We start from the raw sequence: 23,958 nt of genomic DNA, 5'->3' as shown, positions 1-23,958 counted from the left end.
ATCTGTCTCGAGAGAAAATGGGAGAATGTCCCATTGGGGTAAAGTCACACCATTGGAGAGTTGCAGAGCATGCTGTGGCTATAGAGACCAATATGGGAGAGATAGGCTTTGTTGCAGCAGAGGCAGTTAGGCATCTGTTTTCACTGTTACAGATGCACCATGGCATTTTTTCTCTCTGCGCTCCTTCCAGAGGGCATTCCTCCTCTGGTCACTGGATACTGACTGTGTGTCCCCAGGCACTGCAGTCATCTGCAAGGGATTCCCACATGGCGGGGGTTAATATTGCCAGCCTTCACGTCACATTTGCAGAGATCTTTGTAGCACAAACAGACCTGGTGCCTCAAGCCAGCTTGTGGGGATCCTGCCGTCTTCCATTCTGTGTACATGACCAAGCCAGCATAGACATTGCAGAGGCAGAAGTGCAAGCATGCTGAGAATGTGGGCTTGGAAGAGCACATCTTATTTTGAAACTTTGTCCTGCCATGTGATGCCCAAAAGCCTCCTGACACAGAGCATATGGAAGGCATTGAGGCATCATTCCTGGTGGGTGTAAGTTGTCCACAATTCACTTCCATAAAGCAGTGTGCTCAATTTTCCCCACTTGAAGAATTTGGGAGCACATAACTATAAGCTAGGGGAAAATGGGTTGTAAACACTTTTGCCCTTGAATAAGTGCTACTAAATGCTAGATACAATGCTCCAAGTCCAAATGTTTCTAGTCAGATGCCAACTCCTCAGCAAGAATAGCACTGTGATAAGCCTTGCAGTGCTGTTGGAATTGGACTTGGATTGGCAGGCCCAGATGGAGAAGGAGGAAGAACCAGAGGTGGGCTGAACTGCAGGAACCTGAGTTGGAGATGGGAATCTCCCCTTTCTGTCCTAACTTCAGCTGGTTTGGAAGGGGAAACAGGGATGCCGGGTCTCCCCTCCAACCCTTTTCTGGAGGAGGGAGTCAGTGGAGGCTGGGGAAGGCTTTGATCAGCTGATGGGAGAGGTTAAATAGGAGGTGGCCATGACCGAACAGTAGGTGCTACCTCTGCAGATAGCAGACCCACTCAACCCAGCAAAGCATGCAAGCTCAGCATTCCTGCAAACTGGGAGAGTCTCATGAGTAGGCATGCCACATTTCATTTTTTAAAGCTTTGTAGGAAGGAAAGAGAAAAATTGCTAGGATATCTTTGTTGCTTCTGTTCAGTTCTGAGCTCCCTGCCCTGCTCCTGAATTCCTGAATCATGACTCCTGAGCACTCTGCTGCTGAGGCTGTACCATTTGACTGAATAAAAATCTCTTATGTACAAGTTGCTCTGACTACATGTTTTGGGTAGGAGGAAAGATGAGCACAACCTTTTTTCTAAGCCCATACTTTCTATTCCTAACTCCATTAAAATTGGAAACATGTTCCCATAGCCTCTGGCTATGTGCAAAGTAAAAATTAATAATAAAATGTTGATTTTTGTGGAATTTAGGCTCAGAATGGACAATGTGTTTTGAAAATGGGTTAAATCACACTAAGTCCTACTCAGAGTAGACATGCTGGGTTGCATCCAATTCTAGTCCCACTCAGAGTCCACCGATTGAAGAAGAAGAAGAGTTTGGATTTGATATCCTGCCTTTCACTCCCTTTAAGGAGTCTCAAAGAGGCTAATATTCTCCTTTCCCTTCCTCCCCCACAACAAACACTCTGTGAGGTGAGTGGGGCTGAGAGACTTCAAAGAAGTATGACTGGCCCAAGGTCACCCAGCAGCTGCATGTGGAGGAGCGGAGACGTGAACCCGGTTCCCCAGATTACGAGACTACCGCTCTTAACCACTACACCACACTGGCTCTCCAGTTAATAGACACAACTAACTTAGGTTCATTTATATCAGTTGGTCAACTTTATGAATGCTATCAGCTATCCATCTATCTATCATCTATCATCTTAGGCCTTTAAAAGAAAAAGCAGCCATAGACAAGGGGAAAGAGATATGAATCAGGACCATGGAGACAGAGACAGCATTCCACCACACTGTTTCTGCCCTAAACATACACAAATATGTCATTTCAACAAATAGCACTTTCAGGAGTGAAGGTAAATGGAAACTTCAGGGGGATATTTAATTGGGAATAATTGCACAGAGGAAGGGTTTTTTAAAAAGCTACTCATACTCCATGGTTTCAGTCTGGATCAGTCCTTCCCTCACCCCTCAAATGTAAAGTGGAAAAGAGACAATCACGTGATAGATGTCCTGCCTATTCATAGCTGTATTCTCAAGAAAGCATGCTTAGAAATGGGCTACAAGACTCAAAGAGGAAAGTTCTTTTAACTTCCTCATGAGTTTTAATACCAGAATGATTATCAAGTCAAGCAGGATGGCATATTAGAATATCATTGTTTAACTTTTTAAAAGCCACTCAAATCCCCATAGATAAAGAAGTAGCTCAAACACTGAGAACCGTGCAAATCTGTGTTCCGGTTGTTGTTTTTGTGCTGCCCTTGGTCCATCAAGAATCTCCCTTGCTGTATTATGACACTGATGCTTTAAGATGGCCAAAATTGATTCTGCCAGACAGCAAAAGCTAAATAAAGCTCACAATGCTATCAAATGGCTTCATAAACTTTGAAATACAGCTATAATGTCACAAGTGATTAGTTTATACAAAGATAAAAAGAGAGAAGACAAACATGTAATGCTCTTAATCCGAGCAGAAATCAATGTATTGATTTGGGGGGGGGGTGATTTAAATAATATTGAAATAGTAAACAGGGCAAGGTTCCAAAGCACTATTGAATGAAGCCCTATGGGACTTCCAGATGCAATTCTATGCCCACTGGCCTAAGAGTAAGTTAACTGAGGTCAATAGGACTTATGTCTGAGTAGGCATGTATAGGATTGGGCTGTTAGACATGTTTTTTTATAGTTATGCTTTTTTTAAAAAGGAAGGAAGGAAGGAAGGAAGGAAGGAAGGAAGGAAGGAAGGAAGGAAGGAAGGAAGGAAGGAAGGAAGGAAGGAAGGTAGTATTTGATATGACATTCCAAATATAGAATTCAATATGCCATCAGGTTCAGCTATTCAAAGGAGAAGGGAGAATGTGGCTCCTTAAGTCAGCTAGACAACTCTTCAGCTCTCAAAATGGTTTGCAACCTAATTTATAATGTTACGTGCAATGGAATTATTCATTGTTTTGCACCATCTGTATATTCCATAAAGACTTTAAAAAACAATAATAATTCAAGATTTATCCCTGCAGAGAGTTCCTGATCGTGTTGTGTTGAAATGAAGGGAAAGGAAGCTATCTTATTATTTTCCCTCGTGGCTTTTAGGAGGATGTTGGTGCAATAGGAGGAATGCATTAAGAAAAAGGCCCAGTAATAGATATCTATCTATCTCTCTTTCTCCTCTAAGCCTCCATAAGCTAGCAAATCAAGACCGGTACATTAAATCAATTGTTAGAAATATTTGTAGAGACATCTTTCCTATCATCCCTTTGACCGCCCAGTGTTCGCTAATGTCCTCATTTAATACCACAGAAGCCCCTTTTGAGGATAGTTTTACATTTATCCAGAATACACATTACTTTTAACAACATGCATTTCCACTGAGACCAATTCTTCCACTGCAGTTTTCACATAAGCAGTCTGGCACTGACATAGATATACACTTATTAACATATCATGCTCCATTTTGCCACAAATACTCTGTCACTCATGATAAAATGACACTACTACCAACCTACAGACACAGATCCGCACACACACACACACACAGTTTTCTCCCAGAGCTTGTTTTGAAACCTAAACACATTAAGCAGGCCTGGAAAGAGATGCTGTTTTGAAAGATGACCCATGAACTGGGATTCTGAGCATGATGTTTCTGTTACCACTAAATGGGCATTTATCAAATGTTTATTAAGATGACTGCAGAACAAGGTGGGAAATGATAAATCCCTCATGAAGAAGGATTGCGTTTTGGCTTCCTCTAACGAAGCAGCATTCATCATTCCTCTCCACTCCTGCCACCCTCCCATTTCCTGTTGAAAAGATGCTTCTGAATGTAGTTTTCTGCTTAGTCATACTATCTATCAGAGGAGATGTAAGAAATCAATACACCTGCAGGAGAAAATGAGCTCACCATTTACATTTGTTCCCTCTCCTGCCTTTTCTCTCTGCTTCTATCCATACAGATACTGAGTACGCCTCGCAGTAATGTATCTGAAAAATCGCTGGCCATTAACTTTCATTGCCAGGTTGGGTGTTTAACCTGAACCTTCAGCTGAAAAGCAAGCAAAAGATAAGAAGGTGAAGTTTGCTTTGATTATGAAGCTATCTGGAACATTGGCTTGCCATTTATATTCATTTTTATAGCAACAACTGGGGGGGGGGCGCTCACATAATTGCCCATAGCACATGACCGTCAATATTATTTAGTACAGCAGTGAAACTCATGGGATGGATTGTGCCCTTCACTTCAAAGCAACTTTAGCCAGTAGGATCAACCTAGACCAAAGGACAATATGGTGCCCCCCTTCCAAACACACACACATTTGCTTGCTTGCTTGCTTGCTTGCTTGCTTGCTTGCTTGCTTGCTTGCTTTCCTGCCCTTCCACCCAAAGGCACCCAGGGCAGTGAACACACAAACAATAAAGTAATGGAAACATCTAAAACAATTATAATACAGCTGCAGACTGGGAAATATATCTACTCGAAAGGTTTGTTGGAGGAGGCAGGCCTTCAGTAGAAGTCAAAAAGACAACAGAAGTGGCACCTGCCTAATATATTAATGGGAGGGGGAATCCAAAGGGTAGGTGTCCCCATTCCTGTACCATGTGAAATGGGGTTCCTGATAAGATGGGTGGAATATACACACATAAAAACCGTTCTGAAATATATATTTTTAAAAGCGTTTTTAAAATACATTGAATTTTCCATATAGGCTCACCCTCTCAGTCTAGTGCCACATTGTATACTACACTAAAAACACACTTAAAACGTTTTATTAGCAGCTGTATAACTGTATCCATGGTTTCAGCAGGTCACCCTCACCTGCAGAGCACAGGGATCAACTGGGTGGAATGTCTAGACATGGCTGGCAGTTGAATTTTACTTCAGTCCAGTGACGGAGCTTCATGCTCTGGCACCGGGGCGAAGAGCAGGCAGGGGCAGGGCTGGAAAGACTGCTGTCACTGCCCCCCCTCCAACCCCCTGGCATCTGCTGCCTGAGGCTGCTGTCTCACTCGGCCTAATGATAGAGCCAGCCCTGTTAGTACAGACTGATAAAAGTTTAGTTCATTGTGGGCAGATTTTCACCATATATTCTGAGGATATCCAATGCTTCCAGTTTTTTGGAATGAGATATATGATATACCCCACCTGCAAACCTAGCAGTTTGAAAGCACGTCAAAGTGCAAGTAGATAAATAGGAAGGTAAACGGCATTTCTGTGCACTGCTCTAGTTCGCCAGAAACAGCTTAGTCATGCTGGCCACATGTACACCGGCTCCCTTGGCCAATAAAACATGCTGAGCGCTGCAACCCCAGAGTCAGTCATGACTGGACCTAATGGTCAGGGGTCCCTTTACCTTTGATATGATATACCCACTTTCTTTAGATCCGTTAGATCCTTTCTTTAGAATACCCACTTTCTTTAGATCCATAACTAGTATTATTGGTATGTTTCAAAGATATAGTCCCAAAGGTGGTCACAAATTAGCCATAAAGGTATGTTTATAAAGAAGTATACACTTAGATGATAGATAGATGATAGATAGATAGATGATAGATAGATGATAGATAGATAGATAGATAGATAGATAGATAGATAGATAGATATAGATAGATATAGATAGATGATAGATAGATAGATAGATAGATAGATAGATAGATAGATAGATGATAGATAGATAGATAGATAGATAGATAGATAGATAGATAGATGATAGATAGATGATAGATAGATGATAGATTAGATAGATAGATAGATAGATAGATAGATAGATAGATAGATGATAGATAGATAGATAGATAGATAGATAGATAGATAGATGATAGATAGATAGATACAGATAGATATAGACACACACACACACAGAGAGAGAGAGAGAGAGAGAGAGAGAGAGAGAGAGAGAGAGAGAGAGAGAGAGCAGCTTCCAAGAAGACCCAAGGATTAAGCTACTCTTATACTGAAATCCTAGCACTTTCTGGAACTCCATTTCACCCAACTTTTTTACTTTTAATTAGCCATCACTTTTTAATATCTCTAACATTTTTATGATGTGGATTTTTATGGTACAATTACATTTATTTTTATATCTATAGTTGCAGATTAAAATGTTAAGACTTTTACAAAGCGCAAAACAATATTGCAGAACCAGCCTTGCTGGCAGAATACTTTGTGATTAATTCATTTGAAGGTTTTAGACAGATTAACATGATGAAGGCAAATAATTCCCCCCTTAATTTTATCCTTTTATTAAAGAAATAAAAGCTGTGGTGCATTAGGATTGCCTGAATCACCAAGGCGATCCTGCAGACTTTAAAAATTGCACCACTTAGGGGGTACCTTATTTAGAAAAATACGACGACACACATCATTTTTCAGAAATCTACTCACTGTAGTGCAGCCTTCTAAATGTCTCATAGTCAATATGCATGCCTCTTCAAACAATATTTGCCTCTGTGAGGATGCCAATTGGACAAGCCAAGGTTGATCAGGCAAAGTTGGCATCATCTGGAGAGAAGGAAGGGGAAAAGACAAATAAAATCTAGCTGAAAACAATTGAAGTTTCCAGGATGCTTTGGAAAGTAGTACAGATAAATCTATGAATCTCAAAAGCATCAAGGATCTTCAACCAGAGCCTCTAGGTGCACGACTAAGGCATCTTACATCTTTCACCACCAGACGTTTTCTGCCCCCCCACCCCAAAAAAAAGCCCAGGTAACAAGATGTATATTCAAATAGCATCAAACCCTAGTAGCAAAGGTGTTGTATGCACCTCTGAGGGGAGGAAATTGCATAATCAAAGTGTTACTACAGAGGATGTCCTCTCTCACATTATCAATGAATGAGTTAAGAATCAGACCAGGGAACGCCTCAAGAATCAGACCTGAACAGGCTGATATAGGGAGAGACACACCTATAGGTATTTGGGTCACATGTTATTTAGGGCTTTGTAAGCTAACATAGGCACACTGAATTAAGCCCAGTAGCATATAGGCAACCAATGCAATTCTCACACTATTATAGGTTATTTCCCACAGTAATCCTATTGAAGTTGACGACTTGATTAATTTAGGTCCATTTATTTCAATGGGTCTATTCGGAGTAGAATACAGCTGGATATAACCCTTTGTTTTCTGCTTGAACCTAAAGAATGAACACTTTCCTGGCTCTCAATGGTGCAGTGGTAATGTTGAAGTGCAGGTGTACATCATGACAGCACCAGAGGAAAACCCATAGCTATGCCCCACTTGACTAGGTTGAACATGACTGCGGTTCTCCAAATAGCTACATGATCATAAGCTCTCTTAAACTTGTAAGCAATAGTGAGCTTTAGCAAAATATCTTCATATAGAAAAATTGCAACCTTTCAGCTTCATTAGTGTGAAGTAGGAACCCAATCAAAGGAAAGAAGTATATGGCCTCTACTTGATTCCCCTCCCCCCATTCACTGGCTTCTTCTATGCAAATCTGTCATAAACAAACATAAAAGCTTCATATCACTTCATTCACTTGCCAAAGCAAGTTATATCCATAAATTGCCCTAGTGCTCCTTCAGATGGCTGTTATCACTCCTGCTTTGAAAAAAATTATGAACTGCACTTCCCCACTGTTCCCCCCAACACACACACACACTACACCCCTGCTGACTCAAATTGGTTGAATACTGGTGATTAAAGGCAGTCTACTGAAGGCAGACTAGAACCTATTGTGGTGGCGGCAGGGAGTTCTTGGGCTTGGATTCCTAGTATGAGAACTGAAATGTTACAAGCATGTCCCTATTTTAGGCTGCAATCATAACCCCACTTACCTGGGAGTAAGCCCTTTGAATTAGATGTAACTTACCTCTGAGTAGACATGGTTAGAACCACGTGCTTGGTCTCTGAAATGCCAGAGGAATATGCAGTGGACTCCTGAGTCCCTTCTACTTTTCATCTACTTTGCACAATGACAGCATTCCCTAAATAATGCATTCCACAACCTCTGTGTTTCTGAAAAGACCCAATCCCATCAGACAAAGTTTGTATTTATTTCAAGAAAATATTTACAATGCAGTTCACGGACAGCAAATGTAGTGCCCCTCAGATGTTATTGGGCTCACACCAGTCCCAGCAGCCTGGCCAATGGTCAAGGGTGGTGGGAAGGGGCACCATTTTGGCTGTGTCTTCTAGCTAATGCCTCTTCTAGCTATTGCAATGGACACCCAAGTTCAACATGGTGAAGCAATTATAATTGGTCTGTGAATACCCATTAGGTTCAGGTGAAAACACTGAAACTTTTTAATCCCAATTTGGGAATCCCAAACAGAACTGCTCTCTTCTACAAGTCTGCCGCACTCCCCAACCCTCCCCCCCCCAAAAAAAACCCCTCTACCTTGAGATTAATGAAATCAGGTTCACCTCTGAAATCATTATTGGATTATATCCCCCAAAGATATCTATGTATCCAGGTGACATGTTGCTTTTTTATATCAGCATCCTATATTTCTTTCCAGAACTCCTGTAAGGAAAGTAATTGATAGATTTCCATATCAGGATTCAAAGCTAATATGCATAAATCAACACAACTACAGTCTTTAGGAGTAAAGACAGCACTGAGGAGGCTGCCTCAAACATATGTCCCTTTGAGTTATCTTTCTTTGGATTTTGATATTTGGATTGAATATTACCCCCCAAAGCCTGTGATCTGTACAAAGCTAATTATATGCAGCTATTAAAGCAGATTGCAGGAGACACTGACAGTTGGAAAGGCCTAATGACCAGCTGGGATGGAAAATTTCTCTGTTGTCAAAGGGTAATTCTGCCAAGATTTTTGTGCTATTTTATTTGCTACTGACATGAATACTTAAGTCCCAGTAGTTGGTTGGTTTGTCTTGGTTTATTTATTTATTTAAAGTATAACAAGCAATCATTTGGGATTGAGTGTTTGGTAGGGGGTGGGCAGGCAGAGCAATGCCATAATTCCTGCTTTAATTATGATTTGTCTGTTTTAGAACTCTTGCAGAAGTTGTGAAATTTTATTTCTCGCACTCCTCCCCTTGGCGGCCCAGGAAGCCTACATCTTTCTGAGATGTGTTGTGCCGTGTGTAGCATAAAGTTCCATGAAATGAGAGCAGAGTGGGTATTTTTGACCATCAGTGGTACAGATGGAAAATGCTTCCCGTTCTTCTCCAAATGTTATCTTTCAATAAGATTTGCAATGTGTGAGACCAGTCTGACAGCCAGTCTTGAGAGTCTCTCTCTCTCTCTCTCTCTCTCTCTCTCTCTCTCTCTCTCTCTCTCTCGCGTGTGTGTGTGTGTGTGTGTGTGTTTAGCCAACCAGACTTGGAGTGGAGGGTTCAAATCAGCTACTCAGCCACAATACTCAACCACATAGTACCTCCTCAGGCATTTGGTGTCACTGGACCTCTGCTGTGGAATGCACTTCCAGCAGAGATTCAGCAGGCTTTTGATTTTCAGGAGTGTCTTGAATAACTTTTTATATAGACAGGCTTATGCAACTGTTTAATTGTATAAACTCAGCCAATCATTTCAATGATTTAGTATTGTTTCTATTGTGTCTTATATTGCATATACTACAGACCACTGCTGAGGGTCTTGGCAAACTACTTGATTTTTCTGGCTGTGGTAGCAATTGTAATGTGCTAGGTGCTATATGATTTTTAATTGTGTTCCTTTTACTTCTTTTATCCTCACATTGCCTTTTATTCTATTCCAATTTGCATTTCCTAGAATTTGAATTGCAGTTCAATATAAGAAATAAAAGAAGCGATAAAAATGCAATTCCAATCAATATGAATATTTAACATAGACAAGCTACTGGCCACCTAAACGAACCTCACAGACCACTGGTGGTCTACTCCATGCTTCTGTAAGTAGTAGAAGAAGGTGCCAGTACTCCATGCTGGTGTGTACATTTGTGTGTGTGTGTGTGTGTGTGTGTGTGTGTACTTAAAAACTGAAAGTTCATGCAAAAAAGAATATCAAGAAATGGAATATAACAGCTTTTCAAGAAATACCTTGCTATTTTGGAAGCTGAAAACTTGGCATTCTGCCGTTGTCCATCAAGGCATGAGTACCATCTGTCTACCTCTTCTTTTTAAAGACCTTGGCAAGTCTCATATCCAGACACTTGGTATGAGACACAAGAGAAAATATTTCAATTAAGTTTTGCCATCCAGACTGTTTAAGCCACTGATTGACAGCAGTTGAAATCCAGGCTGGCTAGCCAAAACATTTTTCTAAAAGTAACACCTATATTGTTAAAACAGTTCCACCCTGGAGGAGGAAGTTATTTCCGATTGCAAACTATTAAAATACTGTTGATCATTTTACTGCAACTGTCGCTGCTAGTTGAACAAACTGGCTTATCCTGGCTGTAAATACAGTGAGTGTGAATGTTCTCATAGTACAGTATAGGGCTTAGCAAAGAGCTCCTAGGATCTTATTCATTCACCTTCAGTGTATGTGTCCCTCAGCACTGGTACTTGTTTACTTTGCTCTTTGTTTTTTTGTGGGTGTTTTCTGCAACATGCCATTGACACAATAATGGTGCATTAGTGGTGGATTCATACTAGACCATCCAGATATCATTTCACTTTATTAACTGTTCTGTGGTGCTTTCTCAGTATTATCTCATTATTGCCAGCTGGAGGGGCATTCTTGCACTGTAGTACAACAAAAGCAGGAGGAAAGAATAACCTGGAACATTTGTGACACAACGAGTCACATTATTTTAGCAGGAACCTATTGGGCATGCACTGATTGGAAATAAAGCACTGCTTACTCTGCAGTGATTTTTTGCAGCCACTTTCCCTTCTGGGCTCCCTATGGATCAGCTTCTCTTCTTCAAACCAATGGATCAAATTAATATATTAGCTTATTCTAAAACTAAAAGGTTGATGGAGAAAGGTGTGCTATGGAGAGAGGAATGGAATGAGTAATGATCTGGCAATCTATGTTCAGGAATGGCTGGTGGCCACTGAGACTAGTAGGCCAGAAGGCTGATAGCCCAACAGGAGTTGATGCAGAGCCAATGACAGGCAGAGCCAACTAGTTTTTGTGGGAGATTACAGTCAAACATAATTATGCATGACTGCTAGTTAGTGCACGAAGGGGTTAAAGACTACAGAGTTGTAATTCTAGATAGACTCAGGTTATGCTCCCTCTCAACTGGAGAAGAATTGAAACCTTTCCTCTTCATCTCTCCCTCGGCATCATGTAACAAGAATTTCATGTTTAAACTTGTTCCCAAGCTTACAGCATGTGTTTGGAACTATATTCTGTACTTTCTACCCAAGAGTGTCCTGCCTGTGTTTCTCCTTACAGCTGCATGGAACAACACATGCACCAGACCTACATATCTGTAAGCAAAGCATTTTTAACTTACTTAGCAGTGTGTGTCCTGTTCCTTGCAAAAGGGCTAAATGCAGCTAAGGGAGATAAAGAGGTCTACCAACCTATATTCCTAGTGCTATACTACTGCTCAACTTTTGTGAGTTTAATACTCTGCTACTGGGGCTCTCTGTATGCAAGGCCCATGTTTTGAATCCAGGCACACAGCCACTTCTTTTGTTGTTCACCCACACATGTGGGTCCACAGGGTTTCAGATATTTAATTCCCCAAAGTTTTGACCTCAGCCTACTTGCTGCTAAGTTCTATAACAGCAACATTGAGACTAAGACAGAGAAAGCTGACAGCTTGTGCCCTATTACCACCCTCCCCAGACTGGTAGTAAATAAAAAGACAGACAAGTGATGGCTGGCTAAGAGCATACTGAGGTTGGTTGGTTACCACCCTGCTTGCCCTAATGGACCAGCATCCACTGAAATATAATAGCAATTGATATTGACATTTATTATAGACCTCAATATATCATCCCAGCATAAATGTATCTCTGCCATTATAAACAATAACCCACCCACCCACCCCCACACACACACACACATTCAATTGGAATAATAACAATCTCACTTTCTTTTAAAGATAAGTAACAGCACAACCCAACCCAAACCAAATCATGTCTACTCAGAAGCAGATTCTACTGAACTCAGTAGGGCTTACTCCCAGGTAAGTAGTTAGGACTGCAGTCTTAATTAGACTCTATTAGTAAAATGTTGTGTGTATTTGTGTGTTTAGACACATATAAAGGCTTGAATGAGGGAACAACACATCAAGACCCAGCACACTGCTCAAATTATTTTCTAGTGAACTTAGGGCATCCAGTGAAAATAGCCCATCATGCCTTATGTCCGTACAACATAAGAGAAGGAGACGAATAAAGAAGTGCATTTAAAATATATAGTTACGATCCATTTAATGAAGTCATCCTGCAAAACCAAAAGCCCATCAAACTTTCAACATAAAATCCATGCCTGCTTAAATCAAATGAGTTTCAGCACTCATTGTTAAAGGCTGTCTTTGCAATCCCCAAGTAATGTAAATTCATTTAAGCGAGAGAGAGAACAAATGGTCATTTAATGAAACAGCTCCAATTTGAATGTATAAAAGGAAATAAGAAGGGCTCTGCATTAGCCTTACTGTGGTAAGATTTTTAGCAGTTGTCAAAGGTCAATGAGCACATAGGCTTTTCCAAAGAAACAAGGGAAGTGATACATTATTTGTTACTCTCAGACACTTGCTATTTTACTCAAATGTAGGTGGATTCCATATTGTTACAAGAAATTAGTACCACCACCTCTGCTTCTCTAAGTAGTAAGACACAAGGTTCACCTTTTTTCAGTCTTGCCATGTGATGAGAGAGTGAGTGTGTGTATTCACTGGAGACAGAAAAACATGCAGGCAGAAAATGCCAGCTTGCAAAGCAGTATCTGTTCTCTGAAGCTAACAGTAGGGCTGGCTGATGCCCATTGCAACTGGTAGCACAGATGGCAAGAAGCCCAACAGTGGAGCACTATCTTGTGGGCAGAAGAGCAAGAAAAGTAAACACTTTAGTTAATGTCATTCCTGCTTAACTATAGTCAGCCATTCCCGTTTTGGGTTGATCCTGATGCCACTGGGATTAACATGGCGGGCTGACACTATGAAGTGCCACTGCCTCTTGCTCTTCTCATTCATTTCTTGTGTAAAGTAAAAGTAAAGGTATCCCTGACCATTAGGTCTAGTCACGGACGACTCTGGGGTCACGCGCTCATCTCGCTCTATAGGCCAAGGGAGCCGGCGTTTGTCCGCAAACAGCTTCCAGGTCATGTGGCCAGCATGACTAAGCCATTTCTGGTGAACCAGAGCAGAACACAGAAATGCTCTTTACCTTCCCGCCAGAGCGGTACCTATTTATCTACTTGCACTTTGATGTGCTTTTGAACTGCTAGGTTGGCAGAAGCAGGGACCGAGCAACAGGACTTCACCCCGTCATGGGGATTCGAACCGCCGACCTTCTGATCGGCAAGCCCTAGGCACCCATATCCCAAGCTTCCTTTGCTTTGGCATTGGAGTAAACCTTCATCTTACAGCAAGCCAGCAAAAATTAGACAATGTCTCTGGCTCTGTGTTGTTGTTGTTGTTCATTGAAGCTTGTAAGCTGCCTCACAGACTGCTGCAGAGGGGTAAACGAGCTATAACTTTAAAACTAAGCCATGCCTTTGAGTGATGCTTTCAGCCAAACATCAGTGCTCTGAGTTCCAACTGACATCACCCCAGCTGTTGCTTTTCATTTATAACAACTAGCTTGCAACTGGGTTGCAGATAGCATTTGTCTAGGCACTGTATTTACAGACAGGGTTAATGTTTACTTCCTTTATACCTGCTTGTTGGCATCTGTCCAGCATGAGATGCAATGCAAGAGTGCCACATCGGGGGGGGGGGCATGAAGTGAAGCCACTGGAGAGTTACAGCACCTGCTGTGGCTGTAGAGACCTATACAGAAGAGACATGTTTTGTTGCAGCTGAGGCAGATGAAGCCACCCAGTTTCGTTGTTACAGATGCACCATGGTGTTTCTTCTCTGTGTGCTCTTCCCAGAAGGCATACCAACAGTTGTACAGCTAAATACCTTAGGCAGTTATTAATTATAAAGTGTTTGCATAGATGATACAAAAAAGCATTTAGGGAAATCTGGATTCTCAGTCCCGCTAACACACAATCTGCCCACCAGCTCACTTGACCTTTTGTACTTTCCCTAACATCTGTCCTTTCTGGGGATGCCCCTATGATGCTTGCTGCAGTTCATACCCTGTTTGCTGGTCAGATACTTCCTCCATCACCCCCAAGACACACACAAATAATGCCCAGCCTCCAGCATCCCTTGCTTTGCATCTACTATCAGCAAACCAGGCAAAATTCCTGTCTACTGGTTGGATTTTTTATTTTTTTTAAAGTGTAAGAGGCCTTCCCTGCTCTTGTGGCAGAAAAGCAGCACATGCATTTAAAATAAATACTTGTGTTAACTGTGTACGGTCACAACAATGCTTGCAAAACGATGTTCTGATCTGGAGCTGATGTCACCAAGCAGTTGTTGCTTGGATGTGTTTGCTAAGGAGATGGTTAATTTTGAAATAATTACCTGCTTCATTCATTTACTTTGGTTATATATTTTGAATTAGTTAAATTTATATGTACTTCATTAGTAATTGTGTTCACAGGTGGAGTTTAGTTTGATGTATATACCCAGAGCAAATATGGAAGGAACAACAGATATCACACAATCCTATTTCTAAATGAGCTAAAGGTACAGCTGGGGAGCATACTGGGTTACAGACCTGTTAGATATTTAAATCCATTAGCTAGTTAACTTCATTGTTAGTTTAGTTATGTATTATATTTAGATTTTGGATTTATATTCTCTCTATATATATTCACAGCTATGCTTAGTGGTCTGGCATTTAAAACATTAGTACTTTATGTAAAGAGATTTGGTGAGTATGAAGGTTAAATTTGACTGTGTTTCTTCATGCAAGAAAAGCCACAATAGTCATACTTTTTATTGCAGGTTTTCTTCATAAACAGTGAATAAATGCAGGAAGCAGTTTTTGGCAGGTTAACTTTTAGAGATGGAGAGCTGTGAGAAGTTAGTATATTTTCCAGGCCTTCAAAAAAAGGAAACTAGAATAATTTGATCTTAATAGAGTTTTAAGGACCTTACTTTTAAAGGGTTGTCCTTCAGATTTCCATCTGTAAATCTTGTTAGCTGGTTTAATAGGTAGATTGACATGTTAGATTTGTCTGCACTCTTTTGTTATACAGGCAAAAGCATTTATCACGTAAAATATTGATACTGTTTTTGGTTTTTGGTTTTGGTTTTTTTGTTTGTTTGTAGGTTTCTGGCATAAATGATAAGTATAAGCATTTGAGGAAACTTGGGATTCACATCCCAGCCCAGTCCATGCACACTCAAGCACACACCCATCCTTCCCCATGGTCAGGAAACCGTAAGCCGCCACCCCCGTCCATCTCGTACATAGACACACACAAAACCACCCCTGTCCATATACACACACCAAGCCCTCACCACAACTCACACATTCCCCATCCATAAGCACATAGCATATGCATGCACACACATCACAAATGCACACCCAGAGACAACCCCCCTAGTCCATACACACCACTAATCTATGCACACAGACATGCCACCATCCCCTCATCCACAACACACCATGCCCTCATCCCAGTACACGCATCTCCTAAATCAACGACACATGTACACACATCCTCCAGTCCATACATATATACAGTCGCATCCATCCATGCATCCATCTGTAGACACCATCCCCTCATCCCAACACAGACATCCACCCCATCTAACCACACAAATCCCTTCATACACACACATCCCCACCCATCCACAGACATCTCCTCCTTCCTTCCACACATCCCCATCTATTTACATACATATACACATTGACACACACTAATTATTGTTTACTCCAATGCCAAAATAAAAGGAAAGCTGCAGATGAAAACAGATAGAGGCAGAAATGGGATTTTGCATTTCATAGTGTCAGCCTACATGGGGACTGTTGCTGCTTAATTATCAGCTTAAACCTTGAATGGTTTAACAGCAAGTCCCTTTTCCCAGGGAACGCTAGCCCTGTGAGGGCAACAGTGGTCTCCTAACAACACTCAGCACTATTACTGAGGTGCTGGACACTGAGGTCCAGAGCCAAGGGCCTTCTGGCAGTTCCCTCACTGTGAGAAGCAAAGCTACAGGGAACCAGGCAGAGGGCCTTCTTGGTAGTGGCGCCCTCCCCGTGGAACACCCTCCCATCAGATGTCAAAGAGATAAACAACTGCCTGACATTTAGAAGACATCTCAAGGCAGCCCTGTTTAGGCAAGTTTTTAATGTGTGACATTTTAGTGTATTTTTAATCTTTGTTGGAATCCGCCTAGAGTGGCTGGGGAGACCCAGCCAGATGGGCAGGGTACAAATAAAATAATAATAATAATAATAATAATAATAATAATAATAATAATAATAATAATAATAATTACTAATAAGCTACAGTGTCCAGGGTTCTTTGGGAGAAGCCAAGACCATTTAAAGTGGTGTGATACTGATTTAAGTGTGTAGTGCAGATAAGGCCTTGGTTACGTCAATAATCCAGTCACCAGTTGTACGCAGACATGGTGACTTGAAATCCTTCTAATTACTGATAGAAAGATCTGTGGGCAAGGTTCTCTGAAAGACAGGCTTATTTTATATCTGAAAGAGATGGAAAGCACAAGAACTGAAAGGGCAAATAAAACAAAACATGAAGATGCTTTAGACACATAAATGCAAGGTATGGAATTGACGTTTTAGTGCTCTTCTACATATTTGAAAAACAATACACATTTTAAGTAAGCAGTCCATATCAGATGATATTAATCTTTGTGGAGCTTTAACTCCAAAGCCCATCAAATGTGTCTTGCACCGTTAGGTTTTGCTCCCTCACATCTTTCATGAGATAGTGATGACCATCCTTTACAATGAAGTATTTCTTATCCTTATTGTTATACTTTGCAAATATTATGTAGATTACTATTATGTCCCCTGGAAAAGCATCTCTGCAATTTCACTGCAGCTCTGGCCCGCTATCTATAATCTATATTGCTTTGCAGTAAACTCACAAGAAGCAAGTTTAGTGATTGATTAAATGCCTCAGCTTTGCAGTGATTGCTACTCAATCGCAGAAACTGTTTATTGTACACTACAAACAAATAGATAACATCTTTTAATTATTGATTACAGTCCTACCAACCAATGCTGCCCTTATTAAAGGACAGATAACATCAAATTCAGCAATTTTAATGTGTGCCCCTGCAAGATTAATTTAATGAAGCCCTAAAGAGATTTATCAACTTTTCATGTCTATTGACCAAGGCTAGCTAATTTGTTGGAATGTATGTTGTGATGAACTCATATGTTTAGCTAACATATTGGTGAATTATGCAATTCAGCCAGGCAATCAGCTGATCTACAGGAGCATCAAATGAGGCAGTTACTCTGACATACAGAGGTATCAGGTAGTTAAGCTTTTAATGTGGTCTGGGGACAGAGTTGGATAAGCGATATTAAAACAAACAAAGAAAGAAAAACAGTGAAAGTCACATATAGCCAAGAAGGACATGCAACTCTGATTTTATAGAATAAGAGTTTAGTCCAGGAAAGTGAGCATCCAGTGTGGAAATGAATGGTTCCAGTATCCTTGACTACAGATTTGCTAAGCAATGATAATAATACTAATTAATATATATTTATTTATACTCTGCCTTTTTCCTTTTTACACATAAAAACAAGAATTGCTAAAAACATAGAAAAAGCAATCATTAAAAATACAGCTGAACATTAATAGAATTAAAACAATATACATATATAAACTCTTTTTAAAACATACAAATAATTACAATAAAATCATGTCACCAGCACTTTGATTAAAAGCAGTCAATTTCCAAAAGCCTGTTAGAACAAGGCTTCTTCCCCTGTTGGCAGAAGGACAACAAGGAAGGAGCCAGTCTAGCTTCCCCAGGGAGGGAATTTCAGAGTCTAGGAGCAGCCACCAAGGAGAGCTTTTCCTGCATCCCCTCCAAGCATGCCTGTGAGGGTGGCAGGACTGAGAGAAGATCTCCCTTGAAGGTCTCAAAACTGGAGCAGGTTCATATAAGGAAATATCATCTTTCAGATAGTGTGGACATAAGCAATGTAGGGTTTCATAGGTCATAATCAGCACTTTGAATTGTGCCCAGAAACACACCAGTGTCAGTGGGGCTCCCTGTAACCAGCCCCAGTTAACAATCTGACTGCAGTTTTTTGAGCCAGCTGAATTTCCCAAGCACTTTTCAAAGGCAGCCCCACGTAGAGCGCATTTACAGTAATCCAGATAGGATTGTAACCAATAAGCTTTCCAGGAAGGTAATCTCAACTTCAGACATATGTTCCAAGTTCCATTTAGTATCTGGCACAGAATTTAGCTTCCTGGTGATCTCGCTGTAAAAGATGGTTTAAGTCTCTAGCCCTCAGAGTTGTTAAGAGATATAGAGTTTTGGGGGCATATATAATTTTTTTTTACACAAATGAACATCCTCTTTTGTCCTCTTTCTTTCAGTGATGCATTTCCTCTCTTCTTTCAGCTGTTTGTAAGTGGCCATTCTAGTCGGAACTACCATGCGGGCTCTTTGTGAACAATCTTACTTTGTGTGACCAGGCAGTGACCGCCCCAGCCCCCAGGGACCACCAGAAAGGAATAATGACTTGTGACAACGTGTTATGGAATTAAAATTTGGCCACAAACTTTATTAAACTTTCAAATGTAGGAAGACCTTGGCTGGGGCGCCTCAGGGTAAATAGGATATGGGGGTGCCCTGCAAGACACACATGTAAGCAGGCAGCCCACCCCATATCCCCACACGCAGGGTAGTTCACTGACAACCTTTCAGTGTATGACCAGTGACACTCATATTACAACCCCTTTTAAGAAAGGACCCTAGAATCACTGCCGCCGTGTGGGGGGGCACCACTTCAGACCCCCTCCCCCAATTTTAGGGAATTAAAGACTAAAGGATTCTGCCCAAGGTCTTAAACCGCCAAAGTTGTGATGAATTGCTACAGGGAAGACAAAACCTGCCAATGCAGGAAAAATTCTTCCCGGTTCTTCAACAGCAACCAGTCAAAGACCGTAGCAGTGCCCGTTAAACAGAAAGAAAAAAAGGTTAATTTGCAAACAAGAAACATTAAACTAAGGGAGGGTTGGGTGGGTGAAGCTCCTGAGACAACTGCCTGGCTGCTGCCAGCTCCACCCCCTATTTATGTGACTGGCTTCACCTCCCAGCAGTGTAATTTGACTTAACTGAGGCTGGGCGTGAACCTCCAAAGAATAACCCTGAGATGCAGGCCAGCCCACACAACCGGTACGTTCCCCGGAGTCCAAAGTGCCGCACGCGATCCTGCAAAGGGCACCCACGATGTAAAGTGTGAGTGCTCATTCCCCCGGAGATGCTGGAAAGAACAGTCCTGCTATAGCTACCACACCACGTGTATTACATGGGCACTAGGCTTAAGTTCCACTTCTGGGAGTTGAGCCTGGACAGAGGAACCAAACCTAGAGTTTGATGGGGAAACCCATCATAGCCAGCAAGATCATAGGTGGTTAGGCAAAATCCCAACCCAAACAGGAAGCCCTTTATTGTCCTTCCTGCCTAGGGAGACCCAATGGTCTGTGTGTGTGTGTGCGGCCACAAAATCCTCTAAGCTGCCATTCTGGATAGCTCACCACAGGGCCATCTTAAGCATACCTAGCGCCATGGTGCAAAGATCCCTCCTACGCCCCCCCCCCCCGTTTCCCAGAGTTGTTGACCTTTTCCCAGGCCTCTGCAGAGATCACTCTCCTCCTGCAGGGGGCATGGGAAGGAAGCTACACATCTGCCAGCCATATAGCTGGCATGGCGTAGCTTCCATCCTAAGCCTCTGCGGGGACCGCTCTCCTCCTGCAGAGGCTTGGGAGGCAAGCTGCACGCCCGCCAACCATATGGTTGATGGGGCGCAGCTGGCAGGCATGCAGGAGGGAAAGGGGAGGCCACCGGCAAAGCTGTGCAGCTCCCCCACTCACTGGAGTGCCCATGAGAGGCCGGCGCCCTGGCACAACACACCCCTAAGCCCTATGGGAAAGACGGCTCCGGCTCACCACATGGGGCTGCTGCCCACAGAAACAATGCCTCCTGCTTTTAGTGCTGGCACTTCTTGCTACCTTCCAGCTCTATCATTCCTCTTTTCCCCCCAGTTGCAGTTTTGAACCAGTTTCATAGGCAGAGCAGAGGGTCAAACTGATGACTGCTTTCCCCATCACCATCCCCAACTGATCCCCAAGCAAGGAGACACGGGTGGCTGTCCAGCTTGCTCAGTTGACAGCCTTGACAGTGTTGAGCAACATTTCCAAGTTCTTGTTGGAAGATTAGTAGCTTCTAATGGCTCTCATTAGTTTATATGGCTACAGTCAGAGACCATTAAGCTTCTGTTTCAGAATATAAAAGGAGCTCATAAAATGTAGGGGAAGTATTATTTAACTTAGCTTTATTTTTCATTATGGAAACACTGCAAACAAATTAATGCATAAAACTTATAGAGGTCACCCAAAAGCTAAATTAAAGACAAAGAGGATGTGATGCTGTCAAAAGTTAGGCAATTCAAATTGCCGTTGATGTCAATGAAAGTGTTAAACAGGTGCTTTGAACTTTTCCTGTTAAAACTAATGGGATTTTTTTTTAAAAAAAAAAAAAGACTTCACTTGGACTAGATCATGTCATCTGCCATTTGCAGTCCTTTTCCTTTTTCCACTTTTTGAAAAAAGGAGAAGGACCATAGCTTAATTTGCAGAAGGTTCTAGATTCAATCTCTAGCATTTTGAGTAAGGGAGGGCTAGAAAAGAATCCTGCCTGAATCCTGGAGACCCGCTGTCAGTGTAAACCACATTGCAGTGATAGCTGGTGCCCATTGCACCTGGCAGAGTGGAAGGCAAGGAGACCAGAACTACGTGAAGCAACAGCCAATGACAGGCAAAGTCAACTAATACAAGTTTTATCCCATTCCATCTCCCTACATGGGCAACACTGAGACTAAAAAGGAGGCAGCTGACAGCTAAGGATACCCCCCCCCCGGATGATGGGGAATAAATCAAGTACAGTCATTGGATCCCGAACGCCTTGGGAGTTGACTGTTTTGGCCCCCGAAAGCCACAAACCTGGAAGTGAGTGTTCCGGTTTGCGAACATTCTTTGGAACCCGAACGTCCGATGCTTCCTGCAGCCAATCAGAAGTTGTGCCTTGGTTTCCAAATGTTTTGGAAGTCAAATGGATTTCCGGTATAGATTCCATTCGACTTCCAAGGTACGACTGCAATATCCTAGATACCCACAGTATATATGCAAATGTTTTAGCGGTTTTTATATATGCAGTTGTTCCATGGGGGGGGGGGCATTTACTGTGCTATAGATTTCTTCAGGTTGCTTTATGGAAAGCAATTCATCAATGAAAAATAAATACAAATAATAACAACTATGGCGCAATATATGCTTTGCTTGTAGACAATCCCAGGTTCAATCCTGCTAGTTTCAATTAAGAGGATCAGGTAACCGGTGCTGGCTGTGAATTTAATGGTCTTATGGGAAGCCCTTTTGAGACTCTTTAGCTATTGCTGGGGACGCAGGTGGCGCTGTGGGTAAAACCTCAGCGCCTAGGACTTGCCAATCGTATGGTCGGCAATTCAAATCCCCGCGGCGGGGTGAGCTCCCGTCGTTCGGTCCCAGCTCCTGCCCACCTAGCATTTCGAAAACACTCCTAAGTGCAAGTAGATAAATAGGTACCGCTTTATAGCAGGAAGGTAAACGGCGTTTCCGTGTGCTGCGCTGGTGCAGGCTTGCCAGAGCAGCTTCGTCACGCTGGCCACGTGACCCGGAAGTGTCTCCGGACAGCGCTGGCCCCCGGCCTCTTAAGCGAGATGGGCGCGCAACCCCAGAGTCGGTCACAACTGGCCCGTATGGGCAGGGGTACCTTTACCTTTACCTTTTAGCTATTGCTGGACTACTACTCTATTGACACCTGACCAGTACCATGCTGGCTAGGGCTGTGGTGAGTTGGAATCCAACAGCACCTGGAGGGCCACAGGCCAGCCAGGCCTACCATTAGTCAGAATGAGGCAATCAGTTTAGGAGCTGAATGCTGTGGCGGGGGAGCAAGTATTTCCTTCTACTGGGAACTGAGCCATATGTTTAGCCTGCCCGAAACTAGCCGGCTGCGCTACATATTCACTAGATGGAAATGAAGCAGTATGACTGCAGTGTGACTATCCAAATACTTTTGTAGGCACAAACAATATTGAAAGCAGGAAACATATGTCTGCCCCAATAGCACCATGAGCATGAATAATCATGAATGCACAATAAAAAGGATGTCTTCAAGGGCCCAGGTCTACAATTCCCAAAATTAAATGTATGATGTGGATGTGACCTTAAAAAACAAAACAAAACACTAAATCTGAAGGATTCAACCTTGTTTGTCATAAAGCAAAGTTATGCCTTTAAAACATCATAGGTGTGCACTTAAAAATAAGGTGTGAACTTTGCCCCAGGGGTGATATCCGTGCTGGAGGAAAAGGCTACAGCAGGTTTGCAATGACCATGGTCTGCCAAGGGGTGGAGTGGGTGGGTTTAAAGGCAGCTGAAAGAGTTTCTTTTCAGACAAACAAACAAACAAAAAAATCCCTCTTTTATTTTTAAACGTGCAGGCTTTCAGCGATGTAACCTCTGCTGCACAAACTTCAAGGGGAGAAAAATGAAAGGTAACACATTCACCGATACGTTTGGTGCTGGAAAGATTAAAGTTCAACACTTCAGAGAAATCTCTTACACAGAGAAAGCGTAACCTTTAAGTTTAATGCATGCAGCTACCCTGGCAACTGACATCAACAGGGAAGGAAAACGTTACTTAACTCCACAATGTTACAGACTTGACAATGGGACTAAATTGTGGCAGAAAACCGATAAGAGTAATTGCAACTGGCTGTAGTAATGGAGGGCATCAATAGGATATTGCCATAATTAGACACCAAGTGAGAGAGGATTATGATTATTATCATTACTATGTTCCTTTTGTTCAGGGTTAACCCCCTAAGCACAGGTGTCTCAGGCCACCACTAACTCCACATTGGGTTTGCATCTTGTATTTCTTGGCCGCTGATGGATTCATGAATGAGTCATCAACCTGGCTCAACCTGTGCACACTATCACCCAGAGCAAGAATGGCATGGATATAAAGGTGACAAAAAAGAGTGGCTAAAATAGGTGTCCATTAGTGAGATTCTGATGCCTGTTCTAGCAAATTTTGCAAGTATGGGAAACCTACAATTAGGTTTTCACCTGGCAATGAAGAGATAACAGTAGATGTTGAGTGAAAGTCCTCAAAGAGAGAATTCCACAAATGGCACCAGAACTTTAAAATGTCCTCTTCCATACAAAGGTAAAGGAAAGGGGACCCCTGACAGTTAAGTCCAGTCGTGGACGACTCTGGGGTTGCGGCGCTCATCTTGCTTTACTGGCCGAGGGAGCCGGCGTTTGTCCACAGACAGCTTGACTAAGCCACTTCTGGTGAACCAGAGCAGTGCAAGAAAACACCATTTACCTTCCCGCCAGAGCGGTACCTATTTATCTACTTGCACTGCATGCTTTCGAACTGCTAGGTTGGCAGGAGCTGGGACTGAACAACGGGAAGGTCGAACCACTGACCTTCTGATCAGCAAGCCCTAGGCTCTGTGGTTTAACCCACAGCGCCACCCGC

At 42.3% G+C, this 23,958-nt stretch overlaps 1 long non-coding RNA gene across 4 annotated transcripts in view; it reads right to left on the bottom strand.

Annotated features, from left to right (window-relative positions):
- The window catches only part of LOC309362177, a 72,385-nt gene that overhangs the window by 26,253 nt on the left and 22,174 nt on the right, over nucleotides 1-23,958 (bottom strand). For 2 of the 4 annotated variants that reach the window (XR_014164840.1, XR_014164841.1), the window contains exons 2-3: nucleotides 6,592-6,708; nucleotides 4,114-4,254 (exon numbers count right to left, since the gene is read on the bottom strand). This is a non-coding gene — a long non-coding RNA (uncharacterized lncRNA). Of the gene's footprint in view, nucleotides 1-4,113; nucleotides 4,255-6,591; nucleotides 6,709-8,043; nucleotides 8,190-8,597; nucleotides 8,698-10,216; nucleotides 10,329-10,983; nucleotides 11,704-23,958 lie in introns of those variants that run through there. The other 2 variants (XR_014164843.1, XR_014164842.1) reach the window with 2 other exon arrangements.

Source organism: Podarcis melisellensis (assembly GCF_964234715.1).
Source record: "Podarcis melisellensis genome assembly, chromosome: Z".
NCBI classification, from domain to species: Eukaryota; Metazoa; Chordata; class Lepidosauria; order Squamata; family Lacertidae; genus Podarcis; species Podarcis melisellensis.
The sequence above is the reverse complement of the archived record's forward strand: the minus strand, read 5'-3'. Positions and strand labels throughout refer to the sequence as shown.